Source organism: Rhipicephalus sanguineus, unplaced genomic scaffold, assembly GCF_013339695.2.
Source record: "Rhipicephalus sanguineus isolate Rsan-2018 unplaced genomic scaffold, BIME_Rsan_1.4 Seq1073, whole genome shotgun sequence".
Taxonomy (NCBI): Eukaryota; Metazoa; Arthropoda; class Arachnida; order Ixodida; family Ixodidae; genus Rhipicephalus; species Rhipicephalus sanguineus.
This window is the reverse complement of record NW_023614277.1, coordinates 677,026-693,496: the sequence shown is the minus strand read 5'-3', so window position 1 is coordinate 693,496 and position 16,471 is coordinate 677,026. Positions and strand designations below refer to the sequence as shown.

The 16,471-nt window shown below is 44.4% G+C and overlaps 1 long non-coding RNA gene across 1 annotated transcript; it reads right to left on the bottom strand.

The window, feature by feature from the left end:
- Positions 1-499: 499 nt before the first annotated feature.
- On the bottom strand, positions 500-7,152 carry LOC119376040 (uncharacterized). The gene is made up of 3 exons (XR_005180491.2): positions 7,050-7,152; positions 2,579-2,699; positions 500-569 (listed from the first exon to the last, which is right to left on the bottom strand). It is a non-coding gene; the product is annotated as an uncharacterized LOC119376040 (long non-coding RNA).
- Positions 7,153-16,471: the final 9,319 nt, after the last annotated feature.

The window sequence follows — 16,471 nt, the reverse complement described above, 5'->3', positions numbered from 1 at the left end:
CAATCCCAAGAACAGATATTGCTGTTCAACTTGAACAAGTAATTTGGCAGGGCAAATATAATGGCACTTGTAGCCTAATATATGTTACAATAGGGGCAACATGTGCATGCATGTCTTTCTCATGACTGCTGCATATACATCCTGTGGAAATTTTTTGTCATTATTACTGCTTAACCTGTGTATCCTCTCTATAACAACTTCTTCGCAGCAAAGTGGAAGCTGCCACTGGCATCAGTCAATAATCACTGCGGTAGCTGCATATAAAGCACCATAATTTTCTTCACCACAGAACACCCATTATTACAACTTTTTAAGTACAGTGTGGGGTCAACTTCTGTGCATTGGTGACTGGAAAGCAACAAAATGCACTATTTGGAACATATATTTCTCAGCAAATGCAGAATTCAGTGTTTCCCACAAAGTGTGGGACAGCACATAGCTGTGGCAGGAAGCATGCGTACATACTACTTCTTGCCAAGTAAACAGTGAACATCCACCTGCTCTGAACGCATAAAGATGGGGTTTATTCTGCCAAACTGTACGAGTATACTGTTCGCATTCCGGCTCATCTGAAAAGAGAAGAAAAAAAACACATGAGGACACTTGAACCAAAAAAGAAGGCAATCTGTGCCGAAACTGAATTTTGCATCTACCTTGCAAAAACAAATGAGCCACACAGCAGCAGGTTTTTAATTTTGATGCATCCACAGCCCGCCCAAACTCATAAAAAAAGAAAAGGGCATGTGTACCCTAAACCCCTGCATGATTGAATAAATGTTGTGTTCACAGTAAAAAATCCAAATAACTTCTGTGCAGACGACATTAAAGACATGAGGGGAGACGTTAAGTTCAGTTGAAATGGGATTACCTTGTTGAGATAAGACATGTGTAACTGTTCAAGCAAAGGGCGCTCTTGAAAGCAAGAAAACAAAGCAAAAGTGAAAATCAGATTTTCCGCACTAGCTGTCGGACACGTGCAATGGCCGTGAACAGATTCGAACTGAGGCCGGCTGTGAAGGAGTGTCGGTTTTTGTCAAAAATGCCAAATTAAAAGAGCTAAAGAGGAGATAAAAACACGTTTTGTGATATTTAGCCTTTCTGCGTAAAACGAGGCACATGCAACATGAAATAAGCAAATCAATCAGTTACCGCTCTCACATCACGCCAAGTAGTTTCAGGTGGACAGTGTTGCGAATTGTCCTATTGTCCTTGGCTGTGGTGTTTTCACAAGTTAACTCGAAATGTAAAATGAGTGAGTGTCATAGGCAGCATCAACAGCCCAAGGCATTCGCTCAAAGGCAGGCACATCGATGCTGCCCAACTTTCTCTCACAGCTTAATGTGTTACACAATATTAAACACTTTCCATTTGGAGTTCATAAGTAACGCACGTCCCTGCTCGTCGGGATCCAGAAACTCAACACCTGACAATGGAATCAAGGTCGCAGATGCTCCTGTTTATCATAATGGGGACGTAGCTTTGCTCTCTACTTGCTTATTCCTTGCATTGTTGCAGTATGCAGCAAAGCTAGCTACACAACCTCTCAGGAGCATTTTGCATTTTGTGGCACTGACGTTGACATTCTGTCCTGCTTCCAAGCAACAGTTTGTCTCATTCAGAGTAACTTGATCAAACCGAGCACTCGATCGAAACGACCGCTAACAAATAAACTACACCTCCAGCTTGTTCTCGCTCTCGGCTTTTTTCTGTTCCTGGCGACCCCGAGCTCGGATGCTTAGTAATGCAGCAAACGTGGCAAAGCACCTAGCACCGAGAATGAGGCAGCCTCTTACACTGCGGAAAGTATGCTGTTGCAGCAATGAGAGAAATTAATGAAGAGTGATTTGGTCAACTTAAGCAATTTTCTTTGCTAATACTGTCTGCCCTCTTGTATATTGTCTGGTTACATAGCCACAGCAAATAGCACCCTGATGTCAATATGACAACCTGCAGTCTGCTGACATACACAGAGTCATTGATGAAAGAGGGTATGTGAGAGTGTGGCCGACGCTCAGTGACAGCTGACTAGAATGCACAGTTTGCTGCATGAGAAAGCACATCTGCTCAAGCTGTCGGCTACTGGGGGTCAAAATAAGCAGGCATGGCCAGGAGGCGAATGCATGCCAGACCACCGCCTACAGCTGGTAGAACAGTCTCTAGCTAACATAGGGCTCTTATGTTCCTTTTCACAAAGCAAAGCATCCCCTCATTATGAACAATAGACGGGGTGGCACTGGTGCCCCTTGTTTATACAAAGAGATACGAGGAAGCATGCAAGCGAAAAAGAATTAGGAATAAGGAATGTAAATTTGACAACACAATTCTGCAAATATTGTTAGTATATCTGAAAATTGCTTTCACTTATCATAAAGGTTGTCTTGTTCTGTGTGAAAACAAGTGCTTCAACATTCCTTCAATAAAAATGTTTATGATGGATCTCCTCAGACTGACCATTTCAGGCTTGTTAACCTATATATTCAGCACACCTTATTGAATATCAGGCCCTACACACGCAACCAAAATATAGCAGGGATTACAAGCTCATCAGCAAGTAACACCAGCAAAAAAGTTAACTTACATCTTCAGTGATTCAGTGCAATCGCTGTATCAGTTTCATTATCTTGCTGTCTGCAGCTGTCCTTGACTTGCGTCCATTTCCACATTTGCTGCCTCGCATCGGGTTGATATTGAACATCTCCCTGGAAGGCACAAAAATATGTCGTCTGGATATTGTTTGTTCCATAATACAATTATGAAGTCATTATCACATTTGTTCCTGCTTTCGAAACATCACAAGGATGTTTTATTTATAAGGAACTTTTAATCCTCTTAAGCTGTGATTAATACAGAGCCAATTGCCATGTGGCTTCAATGTTTTTTGGTTGACCCACCAGAATTCTTGAATAAAGTAAAAGTAAACAATATGAATATTACGTCAAGGAATTCACCACGCAATTTTAAAATACAACAGTTCACTTGTGTGTACCTTTAACCTAGCTCTCATGTCTGTAGCTTTTCCAACATTTACCCTTTGCAGTTGTCGTCACTGCCATCAGCATGCACAGTGTGGTAACATATAAACATGAAAATTCAAAGATAGCACAAAGTTTATTTCACATCAGGATTAGTAAATGCAGTCACGAGAGATATTTTTCTCTTTTAGTAATCTTGCAATTTTAATACTATTCAATGAATTGCCCTTGATATCACAGTACTGAACACTGTTCATTTCCAGGCATTGATCTATCCATCTCATGCCTTTGTCTTACATGAACATAATATTTCTATGTCCCTTGTCTTGCTCTAAACAATTACATGTTACTTAATGTGCAACATAATCCGTTCATTCATGCCTGTGCAGAGACATATACGATGTTCACATATGTACAAACATCTAACTGCCATGTGGGCATAAGTCAGAATGCACTTTACATTCTGTGGTACCTTTGAAGTACTTCTGAAACCAAATGACTCATTAAAATGTGACTGAAAAACAAAAAGGAAAGCACAGAACAAATGTCCAAGTAAAACAAGAAATGTAGTGTCATGCTAACCCTAGCTATGATACAAAATGAAGGCCTGAATGCTGTCATTACACAGTAACACTCAGGCTTCTAGGAATAATGTTTTGCAGTATGCTAATGAAGACAATGGTGCTTAATGAATGCAAACCCTGGTTTCCCTGACATCTTAAAAAAGCACACAAAATCATTTGTCAAATCTGAAGCACTACTTATGTGAGGCCCTTCAAAATAAAATTGACACCTCAGAGCAGAGAAAACTGAAGATGATCTCTTTTGCATTCACCCTTGACACTTCTACGTCTTGCATATGCAGAAAAGATCACACAGTGCATAGAGGCCCTTGGCAATAAGATCTGATGATACGGAGTATTTATGTTTCACTGAATCTTATCACTAATGTTAGCTTTTCAATTAATGTAGTTCATAATTACAACTAAAGTGAGGCTTTACTTGGCCACCTACAAAGCAAAGGACTCTCCAGAAAATTAACCTTTAACCCTTTGACACGCTATGTACACAATTGTGTGCACCACTTATTTTTGCCATTGGTAACGACTAGGACTAATAGAGAGCAAGATACCTTAGAAGTAAGCAGCGCGAAAAGCAAGACAACGCACACAGGGAGGAATGACAAGAAGCGCTGATCAAGATACGTTGAACAAGATACGTTGAGCTTTGGATCAAATGAACCTGCTGCATAATAAATTTGTGTTCATTTAACTTCATTTTGCAGTGTACTGTTGTATTATCAGTTTGCTGAAGGCACTACACTGTTCAACGAGTCGTTCGAAGTGCTCCTTCCTGCGAGCCATGCCAAAAGTATAATTTTTCTTCACTCCAAATGAACATACACAAAAACAAATTTGCACTATTTTTGGCGTAAGATTTCATTCTATTAATGTAAGAACGTAGCATGAATGACTTTACAATAAACAGATATTTATTACAATTGAATTATAATTACTATAACACACATAAATTAATGCATTATGACATTATTTTTGTTGCAATAGAATATCGAGTGCCTTGAAATGATGTATCAATTTGACGCATTTACAGACAGTTTTTCATTGGTGGCGTCTGAAAGGTTTAGAGAACATGGAAATATTTCACCCTGTTTCTGTACAACACAACAATACGAATAGAACCAATGCAGTGATAAAGTTGGCTAATGAACAAAAGTTATTTGCAGTCAAAATGTTATGAACAGCACATATTTAAGACTTGGCAACTACTGAAGCTTGCAATTATGCACTACCAAGAACAAAAATCCACAGAAGTTCACATGCCCTTTTGCTTTAAACACTGTGCTTCACAGAAGGAGGGAGCTTGCATTATGTATAGTTCAGTAGAAAAGTTTTTGAAGTGCTTTATAAAGAATAGAACTGCACGCTGAAAAGAAGTTAGTTGGACGGCTTGATGGGAAAAAACATTTTAACTTGTTTCATTCGTTCTGAGCATCTTACTTCACCAAGGAAGGTGTGAAAAATATGATAAAAAAGTAAGCGAAAACGGCATCTCAATGACAGACAGTGACACAAGAAATCAGATTCTATTGAGACATTTTTTGCCCATCTTTGAGTGCCTGTTCCTCATGAAAGTGAGGTCGGCTGCAGCCATTAGCGAGACATAGCTTCAGGTATGCTTTTTCCCATTTCTCTTTACTAATGCAGCTATTGATATCATATATCCTTAGAAAAAATTGAAATGCACTATCAGCAACGTTGCTGTGTTCACGAGCTCATCAGAAGAGAAGCTGGTGTCATTCAAAGATGACAAGAGAGTGACAGGAATGGTTCAAGTGATCACAGGAGCAACTTGTAAGCAGCACAAAGCATGTGACTGGAAGTCTGAGATTTCCATTGTAGAGGCTGTAACGAAGCATAAAAGCCTTGGCTCTTTATTTGAGCTTAAGGTATCAATGGTGAGTGTCCTTCAGACGATATTTTTTGGGTACATGTCACATCACGCTGATCCAACTGTGACCCAGAACAGCAGGGTGAAGTGTGCCCAACTGCACGACTGTTTGCAAAGAGCTGTGAAGGTGCAAGCTATGCTGCAGGCAAGTTGCAACATTGTGTGTTTGAACAATATCACAAGCACTTGCTATTACATACTCTTTCCTGTCTTGGTGTTCCTCACATATAGTGTCATAAGTTTCTCAGTTGGATGAGTAAAATAGCGCACACTTAGACAGGGACAGAGTAAGCAACATGACACAAGCGCTAACAACAATTGTTTATTTGAAATAGCAGAGGAAGTCTTATGTAAAAAACAGGTGAAGTGAGTGCACGTGTCACGCAGGCATGACTGCAAGCCATCTGAAATCGGTACAAAGGAATACAAGTTCCTTTTCGGGCAAACTAATATAAGGCGTTCTAACACATCGTGTGCCTAACCACTGAGTCATTTCGGCTTCAATCATCTCACAGACTAACTTTTTACTTTTGACAATCACATGAACTTTATCGAATTCCTGCTGACATCCACATGTCGCACTGCATAGCTAGAAGACCGTCTTTGTGCTTTTCTTGATTGCCACGGTGCTCTCTGAAATTATCATTAAGGTAGAATATCTCACTTGAAAAGGATCATTACACTGCAGCAGATTTAGTTTTTCTAGCAAGGAGCTAGAAATAGATTTTTGCTATGCTGCTTTCTCAGATATATTAACACGCAGAGGGCATTCACTTTTGTGTTTTTGCGCTGAAGAACAGGTCGCTTACTGGAAGCTGGTTATCCGAGAATCAACAGGTAGCAGTGGTCGAAATTTTACTTCACGAATTATCTGCCCGCACCATCGAGTGCATTGTTGTGTAGCGCTTTACATGCATGATATTGTGCATAATCTCAAGAAGATTGCTGGTCGCGTTGATGTATCTGTTGTGTTTAGTGCCCCTCAAAAACCTTTCAGCCTTTGCAATAGTAGTGTTCCTAGGAAGGAGCTACTAGCGACATGCTCAAAGAAACATAGATGTACGTTTGTTAGATGCATTGATCATGCTGCGTATCGGATCCCACTGCATTACGGAAAGTTCTACATTAGCCAGTCCGCTAGATGCCTCAACGATCGTTTGAGAGAACACCGTTGCAATGTACAAAAGCACAAAAACGGTCACCTAGCTATGCAACTGTAGCACGTGTGAATGTCAGCCTGAATTTGATGGAGTTGACGTGATTGTGAACAGTAAAGAAAATGCAGTCCGTGAGATAATAGAAGCCAAAATGATTGAGAAGTTAGGCACACGGTGTGTTAGCATGCCTTTTGTTAGCTTGCCCGTAAAGGACTACCGATCCTTTGTGCCGATTTCAGATCGTTTGCAGTCATGCCTGTGTGACTTGCACACTCACCTGACACATTTCTGTACACAAGTCTTTCTCTGCTATTTCAAATATTCATCTGTTGATAGCGCTTGTGTCATGCTGCTTACTCTAAGTGTGCGCTATTTTACTCGCATTAGTACCAACAAGCCCAAGCTACTCTTCTCGAACTGCCCATTTGTAGAGAAGGAAACCAATGCCTACCACTTAATATGGGCTTGTCCAGACCAGAGGAAGAATGCTCCCATCTTTCACAGCAAGCTGTCCCCTGCTTCAGTTCCTTGAACAGTCAGTCGTCTATGCTGGGTACATGCATTACAGATGCCACAAAACATTCCACAACCTGCACACAATAGAGGCCTTACAGTACACAAGTAGTACATATAAAACATGATGGCTTAACACAAGTATCTGTTGATACACCAAAACTGTCCATGAATGATGAGCTTAGGATGCATTAAAGGGGCCCTGCAACACCTTTCTTAGTTATATTGGAATAGTCTCATTATTGACGTATGACTCTTCACGAGTCATATGCCGCAAAAATTTTTCGAATCCGTCAAGTCTAAGTGGTGTTACCAAATTATAGAAATCACGTTCCGCAGCTTTCTCCCTCAACTCAAAGCCGCCAGCGCGCGGAAAGCTAAGCAGGAGCGGAGGGAGGGAGCGAGGAGGTGCGAGGCCGCCCAGGCCGGCGGAATTTTTTTTCTTGGGCGAAACCACGTGGTCTGTGGCGCCATTCCGGTCGGCTTGCGTGGTTCTCGTCGAGCGGAGCTATCGCCCTATCGCACCGTGTATCGCGCGTGCTTGAAAACTGCGAGTCGGTTATCATCGCTCTACCAACCATGGACGCAAACCTACGTGCGCGTTTGCAACGAATGACAGCCGAGATGGGTTTCGACCCATACTCCGATACACCGCCTCGTAAGACGGCACTGGCAGACGACGACTCCGAACCGCCGCCGTCACCGGACGCGGAATCGACGGTATGCAATGGTAAGTGTGATAGCTGCTCGTTCTCTTGATGGATACGCGTACTGGCCATCACGATCAAAGTCATAGTCTCAATTTGAAGTTGAACGGCAGCTGAAATGACACTGCCGACCTAGTGCTTGACGGAAAGATTCCTGTCAATCGCGGCTCGGCAACATAGAATGATACGCGCAGTCGAGCCCGGCCGTGAATCATAGAATGTAGTGCGAACGATGCAACGAGTGCTGCAGCAGCCATCGGGAGAAACCATAAATATTTAGAACTGTCGGAGTGTCGTGGTAAGCCACATCGTCGCGCTGCACTTACATAAGTGTGAAAATATAGGCCGTGCGCGTCTCCCTTTCGTGTTGATTAATATGTGTTACGTTTGGTACCGAGCTGTTGTTTGGTCGCCGGAAGAGATATGTTCCCGTACACATTTGTTTTTTCCTGCAGGTGCCTTTGTGGGCTTTGTGTGCGCAGCGCAAGAGCTGTGGAAAATGTGTGCTGTCGAGTGATTGCGCAAGTCGTTGCTAAAGGCACCGACGATTGCATAACACGGCACGCACATTTCCACAGCCTGTGTCTAAATCCCGCCGTGCTAGAAGCCATGTATGGGAACTTGAGGACCATGGCGTACCTACTCCATCCGACCTGACAAGTAATTAGGTTGCTTTCCCATTTTCCCGAAAAAAAAGGGGTGTATGGGGGGAGGAGGTAGTGTGCCAGTCTAATTGTGCATTGTGGCTAAGGCATAGGAGGCGCACGGCGGAGGGGGTGGGGGGGAGGGGAGGTAAGCCGCCCCCTAAACTACCAAGTTGGGTGTGCAAAATCTGCCCAATACTCAGTCGCACTTGTCCAGTCATTGTTTTAAGTGCAGGGTTATGGCCACGCAGGTTTTGATGATACTGGCGGCCGAAGGCCCCTGATGTTGCATTCCAAGAGCTGTTTACTTCCAATCTTTACTCCCGGAAAGTCGGAAACCATAAGTAAGACATTGTGGGAACCACGTCATCGCATCATATTCATTTTTTTCATTCAGTGTAAAGCATGTCTTTTGGACTTGGCCAACCGAGGTAGGGGGCTTTGACCCCCATGCCCCCTAATGGGCCGTGTTGCACGCCTATGGCTGTAGGAGCCAGGTCCAAGGGTTGGTGTGATTTTCTCGTAACTGGTGTCACGGACATCAGCGAAATAGCGTTGACATTTGCATCATAAAAATATGTCTTTGTGCAGGAAGTACCGCTTCACGGCTTATCGTTTATTTACACGCTGGTGCTGGGGCCGACTGGGACGACGAAACCGTGTGGTGCTGCCAGCATGTGTTGTAGGCCGTATCCGCAATGAATTTCCATCGGCCACCTATGTCGGCTTTCACTATCCAGCACTTTGATGAAAAGGTGAATCGATGGCATTGGTAAGCAGAGAGAACTGTTCACACATTCATTCACCGCATCAATATCACATGCCTTTTATTTCACCTGCAGGGTGAAAGGGCCCTACAAAAGTGGGTAGCAAAAATACAGAGGTGGCTATGGCAATACAGAAAATACTAGATGCAATGAATATCAGTGGTTAGCAATATGCAACAGGAATTCATAAATTGACAAAAGTAGAACATGACTGGAACAGAATTCTGCAGTTCTATAGTGGGGACATAAAACTGTATTTAAATGCATCAGTGCTGTAATCAAAAGGAGATGTTCAACTCGTGGGTGGTGGAGGGTTAGAGTACAGAGAAACTTCAAAGATTCGGTGTCACAACAGGAGCACGGAATTTAGCTTGTGCCACTGCTCCCTGGCCTTCTATATGGCTAGTTATGCTCATGGTATTCCACCAACCTGCTCTTTCCTCTTGCCACCTTAGTGGACAGGGCGCTGCTTCTCGGGCCACATGTGCACATTATTCTGTCCCCTCTTGAAGAGAGCGGCCATGTGCTGTTTGTCTTTGAAGTGCCGCCGAAGGAGCGTCCTTTTCCCACATATGTCCCGATTGGGGGGTCCCTTCTTATCTCCAAACCCTTCTTCCTTTGTTACCCACTTTAAACGGGCGACACGTGCGACCATCAGAGTGCAGTTCGGCGTCGTCTTTGTCGGCTCATGGAGGGAGAGAAAACGCCGCCGACAAACGAAGAAATGCAAGGTAGCGGCAGTCTCACCCCACCAGCCCGAGCAACAGCACCGCTTTTTTACGGGGACTTACCGAGTGCTTGTGAATGTTTTAAATGAAATGTAACCACCATTCCTGCTAATTAAAGTTAGTTTTGTTTAAATGTTCACAAGTGTTCGACCGTTAACTGGCTGGATAGCGGGCGCTTTGACCCGTCAAATGCGAGCTGCGACACCAGCAAAGTAAAAAAGCGAGACAACTGCCATCAGCCGCCAACTCAACGTCCGCCGGCAATGGGATACGTCGCCACGGCAAGACCCCCGGTTTGGCCCAGACATTCACCCACTGCAAGGATTACATCGCCCAGGAGTTGAGCAGCTGAAAGCACAAGGGCAGCAACAAGGTGGGCTCGTTTCATCTTTCACGCGCAGCTTAGCACCATTTGCTTCACATACGTCCGCTTCGAGACAAAACGTGAAACACGCAAGAATGGATCGGGACAGCTGATGCACGAGTGTCGAAATGTCACATCGGAGGATGAAGCTTCCACATCAAACATTCGACCGCAAAGAACAGCAACACTTTCGATGAAGGCTAAAGAAATTTATGAAACATGCCGCGAAGAGCACTGCTGCAAACTAGACGCTGTTTGGAAGAATGTGGAGATCGCTCTTCAAAGGCTGTCATGAGCCAAGGAAAGACAGTTCACCAGTGCAGCAAAGCAGCTTCGTGCAAGTTATGAGCGCTACGAGCATGTCACCGCAAGATACACTTCCTTTCTCAACAAGGCAAACACGTCTGAAGCCAGGCAGGAATTGCAGCTCCAAAAGGCAATGATGCAGACCGTGAGGCCATTGTCAACGAAAAGTTACGTGAGGCTATGCAACAAGAACACGACAACACACAGGAAACAGCGTCGCACTTCTCTCTATCGGCCCACTCAGAGCTTACTCGCGATCACGGCGATCGGGCTCCTCCACGATTAGCCTAGTCGCTGTGCAGGCACGCGCGCAAGCCGAGGCCATCAAAGCCAGAGCTGAGTTTGGTCGTAAAGAGGCCACGATGCGCCTAGAGAAGGTAAGAATTGAGTTCGAACTTGAAGTCTTACAGCATGAGAAAGAAGCAGCTGCAGCAGACGCACAGGCAAGTGCACTCGAGGCAGCCGTAGAACAGGATGGCAGGGAGTGTGTGCGCATGCCCTACCTATAGACCAAGCACAACGGGTTTCGAGCTACATCACTGAGCAAGCAACCATACGTGATGCCGAGCTTGCGTCTCTTCGGGCGACTGTTGTGCACGCAAGAGGCCAGAGCTTGGAGCATGCCGAAGCAACAAACATCCACACAGACTTGCGTGATTATCAGCAGCCGCCTGCGTACACGCCGCCACCCAACAGTTCAAGCTCGGAGCTTGTCGGCGTCCTTAAGTTCCTGTGCCGCAAGGACCTTGTCTCTACTGGACTGACGAAGTTTGATGATCGACCTGAGAACTTTCGTGCTTGGAAGTTATCTTTCAAGGGCATCATCAGAGATGTAGATCTTTCTGCGCAGGAAGAGCTCGACCTTCTTATCAAATGGCTTGGTTCTGAATCATCACGTCAGGTTCGAAGGTTGAAATCTGTGCATGTCGATGACTTTTCGAAGGGCTTAAACGTCGTGTGGAAACGGCTTGACGACACCTTCGGACGTCCCGAGGCAATTGAAGATGCGTTGCTGAAGAGGTTGGAGGACTTTCCAAAAATACCGTACCGGGATAACGTGAAGTTGCAAGAGCTCGGCGACCTCCTGCTGGAACTCGAGGCTGCAAAGACTGATCGTACCTCGCAGGCCTTAGCTATTTGGATACTGCAAGAGGTGTAAACAAAATTGTTGAAGTTACCATCCGGGCTTCAAGAGAATTGGATGTCAGTGGAAACAAAATACAAACAACAACACACACTGCATTCCCACCTTTTGTGGTTTTCTCCAAATTTGTTCAAGATCAGGCAAGCATGAGGAATGATCCTAGTTTCATCTTGCAACCGCAAAATGTGTCGTCTTCGTTCACACAACAAAAAGAAGAAATTACGACCAAGACCCCGCGGCAAAAATCATCGTATCAGCAAGGAAAACAAATGTGGATCCCGCCTTCGAACACTTTCCAGAAACCACTCCAAAGGAGCTGCCTGTGCCGAAGAGCTTTGAAAAATGGTGCCCGCATCACAAGAGACCCCACCCCCTTGAAAGGTGTCGCGCTTTTTGAGAAATAGCATTGGAAGAGTGGATAACCTTCCTCAGAGTGCAGGGTATCTGCCTGCGATGTTGTTTATCCACAAACCACACGCAGTGGCATGCAAGGTGGTCGTGAAGTGCCATGTATGCAGCAGTGGTGACCATGCTACAGCACTTCACCCATCATCTCCGTGCTCAGAGTCGCCGAAGCCTGTTGAACGTAATGACAACTCGGCACATCACTCAGAAGAAGAGTCACATCTACGCGTACCGAGGTAGCAAATGCTAACGATAGCTACAGATCATGTGCTAAAATCTGCCTCATGGATGTGATTCATCAGTCTCAGCCTGAAATGACACCCAGAGCATACGCTATACCCGATGAGCAGAGCAACCGTTCGTTAATTAGGCCAGAACTTCTCGACAAGTTCAGTGTCGAGGGGACACCCACCAGGTACGCACTACGTACTTGTTCCGGCAGCGCTGAAGTTGTTGGAAGGATCGCTCACGGCTTCTTCGTACGGAGCGTATCGGGTGATGTCAAGCTTTCCCTCCCGCCTCTTCTCGAGTGCGATGAGATTCTTGACAACAGGGAAGAAATTCCAACACCAGATGTGGCACGGAACTACCCTCATTTGTCAGCCATTGCAACTCACATTCCGCCTCTTGAGGAGGCAAGAATACTGCTTCTCCTTGGCCGAGATGTACTCAGAGTTCACAAAGTTCGCCAGACCATAAACGGGCCGCTTGACGCTCCTTACGCACAGAGGCTCGATCTCGGATGGGTCATTGTCGGAGACGTTTACGTGGGTGTACACGCAAAACAGGCACTATAAATGTGTTTAAGACACACGTTCTCAACAACGGACGACCATTTCTCTTCAGCCCATGCACAAAACATTTCATCGTGAAGGAAGCGCCGGTTCTCTGCGCTACGGATAGACATCGGGCCCCGAATGATTTCTCATCAGTAACACTATCAGATGACACCCTAGCACCTAATCTGTTCGAGACAACGCGTGAATACAATGAGCATGCCCTCTCCATAGAAGACAGGGCATTCCTCAAGATAATACATAGGGAAATAAATCTAGACAAGTCAAACAACTGGGTCGCCCCTTTGCCTTTCCGCTCGCCGAGAGGTCAGCTTCCATACAACAGAGACCAAGCTCTTTCTCGACTGTACTCGCTGCGACGCACGTTGCGAAAGAACCCGGAGACAAGAGAACGCTTCGTCAACTTCATGAAAGAGCTGTTCGTCAAGGGTCATGCAGAGGAAGCTCCACCACTTAATATGAAGAAACGCAAGAAGAAAGGATGCGCATCCACAACAACTGGAGGAATAGACACGGCCAATCTCTACAAACAACACTGGCATCAAGTGCAGAACATGGCTGATCAATTTTGGAAACGCTGGCGCACAACGCACCTCGCTACTTTGCAACAACGCTGAAAATAACAAGGAATGGCACAATCAAGACATTCTGCCGACCGATATCAGAAGTGGTGCACTTGTTTTCACCTTTATTCAACAGTGGCGTTTAACAACCGCAGACACCAGGCAGGGAGTGTTCTGTCCCCTCTTGAAGAGAGCGGCCATGTTCTGTGTGTCTTTGAAGTGCCGAAGGAGCGTCCTTTCCCACATATTCCGATTGGGGGTCCCTTCTTATCTCCAAACCCTTCTTCCTTTGTTACCCACTTTAAACGGGCGACACGTGCGACCATCAGAGTGCAATTCGGCGTTGTCTTTGTCGGCTCATGGAGAGAGAGAAAACGTCACCGACGAAAGAAGAAATGCAAGGTAGCGGCAGTCTCACCCCACCAGCCCGAGCGACAGCACCGCTTTTTTTACGGGGACTAACTGAGTGCTTGTGAATGTTTTAAGTGAAATGTAACCACCATTCCTGCTAATTAAAGTTAGCTTTGTTTAAATGTTCATAAGTGTTCGACCGTTAACTGGCTGGATAGCGGACGCTTTGACCCGTCAAATGCGAGCTGCGAGACCAGCATACACGTGTTGCTTGATTGATATGGATTGTAAAATTTTTATGCAGACAATGACTCCATTGTCTTATTGCTACATTCTTGGGTGCTCTTCTCCTTCCCCTCTCTTCAGACCGCTGCCAAGGTAAATTGCTACACTTTCCCAGCCAGCCATGATGTTCCTTTCGCTGGTACAGTGGAATATGTTTTCATTTTGTATGATGCCAACATTACCCAAATATTTAGCTAGCTTAACTGTGTGATGTTTTAGTGAACTTGGATTGTACTTTTTTCATGCAGTACATTTTTTCCCAGTTTTTTTTTTCAAGAATGCATGAAGGAGGTTGCGCTGCAGTATGATATCAAATTTCCAATTAGATGTCTTATTTTGTACTGACATATCCAACACAGAACTAGAATGAACACAAAACGGCTATTGTAAAGGCATGAGTGGTTTGATGGTATGAGTAAATGAGGATGTGACAAGACAGACACTCTCAAGAGGTTGTCATTGGAAAGTTCACGAAAGGATTTACTCATGCATGTTCGTTTAAACAAATTGTGAGTAGTAGTTATCTGAGATAGCAGGTCTGAAGGTAAAGGTTATCACTAAAAACGGTTACACCAACCGTTCATAAAGCCTATTTATCAGTGAGCGGTACCGAGTGGACGTTGACGCACATGGTCAAGTTTGCGCTCGTCTGCCCAGTTTCGGTAATCTCCCTTGCCAGTCAGCCTTTGGACATGCTCATGACAGCTGAACTACAAAACAGAGATGCCATGGTGGTACAGTAATTACGGTGCTCGACTGGTAACTCAAAAGTTGTAGTTTCAACCCTGGCAGCTGCAGTCTCATTTCAATGTAGGTGAAATGCTAGCAGCCCGTGTACTTAAATTTCGGTGCACGTTAAAGAACCCCAGGTAGTAAATTTTCCAGAGCCCTCCAGCACGGCGTGCCTCATAATTATATTGTGGTTTTAGCACATAAAAGCCCTGACATTATTTATTAAGTAGTACTACAAATTTGTCCTTCTTACATTTTTAAAAGCATCCCCCCCTGCCCAATTATCATATTGGCTCAGAAACCTAAGCTGGCCAAGCAGCTCACTTGGATGCTGAGTCTGTGCTTGATCCTGTATGCATTACACTTCCCTTACAAAGAATGTCATTTTGTATTCATACCACCAAACCACTTACACTTTCACAATATGTTGTAGCTACTGGACGAGCAAACGACTATCTTGAAAAAAAAAAACAGCTAGTTCTGTGTTCGATATCGGTGCCGTTGGGTCATCAGGAGCTCTTCTTTTGAAGGCCTGTCGACATAGGCATCAGTCATGTGATGGCCTTGTGAGCTGCTCTGTTGGCTAATACTTTGTCTCACTGAGACATTGCAGCGTTCCGTGACATCCTGGAGGAGGAGTCGGACATAGGCTGCAATAAGAAAAGGGCATTGTCATGGTTAGAAAACCTGCTAGTTTTGCTCTTGTTTAGGATATTACACAGGGCATCTGAATGTGAACAGAAATTTCTACTTAGTACCAACGTGCAACCAGTGACAATTTGAAATTATAGAGAAAATACCCTAAAGAAGGAACCTGACGTCCAGTTTAATTGATCTCTCATTTTTCATCGCAACACCAGGTGCCCACCTTTATTGGGCTTTGAATGCTATTCTGGTGAAAAGGTACGACTATAACTTAGCCTGTGTTTATGAGCCATTTGCCAGCTTCCTAGTGCTTAATTTATGCTATCAGACCATTGAAAAGACTGGGCAGGGATAACGGGAGAGCAGAAAACACTTGGTACACTTCTCATTTTTGGCGAGCAGTATGGGCTATATATTTATCTTCTAATTTATTTATTTATTTACAGGATACCTGCGTTGCCTCAAAGGCGTTATTGCAGGGGAGACATCTATCTGTAGGATCATATGTTACATGTTTTATAGTGAAAAGCAACACAAATATATGAAACAAGGTTAACATCAAGAAAGAAAATGAAAGGACAATAGGTTAGCATGTTAAAAGGTAACAGAAAGTTGAGACAAAAAATCTAGCACAATTATACATTATTGTAAACACAATCGGGAATAAAAATTATGATTATCAGGTACAGAAACGTACTATTCCGGTAACAGGTTCCAATCTCGTACAGTTTGTGGAAAAAAAAGACCTGGAAAAATGATTTGTGTTGCAACTTTATGCGTGTACTTTCTTGGAGTGGTCGTGCCTAGTTGAGACGTAGGATGTTGGTGACAATAATAGATGTTGGTGACATTAGTCAACATTCCCAGGATTTGGGGACATTTTTGCGTGGCGCCATCTCTTGGCGGTAGCAATGGCATCCTG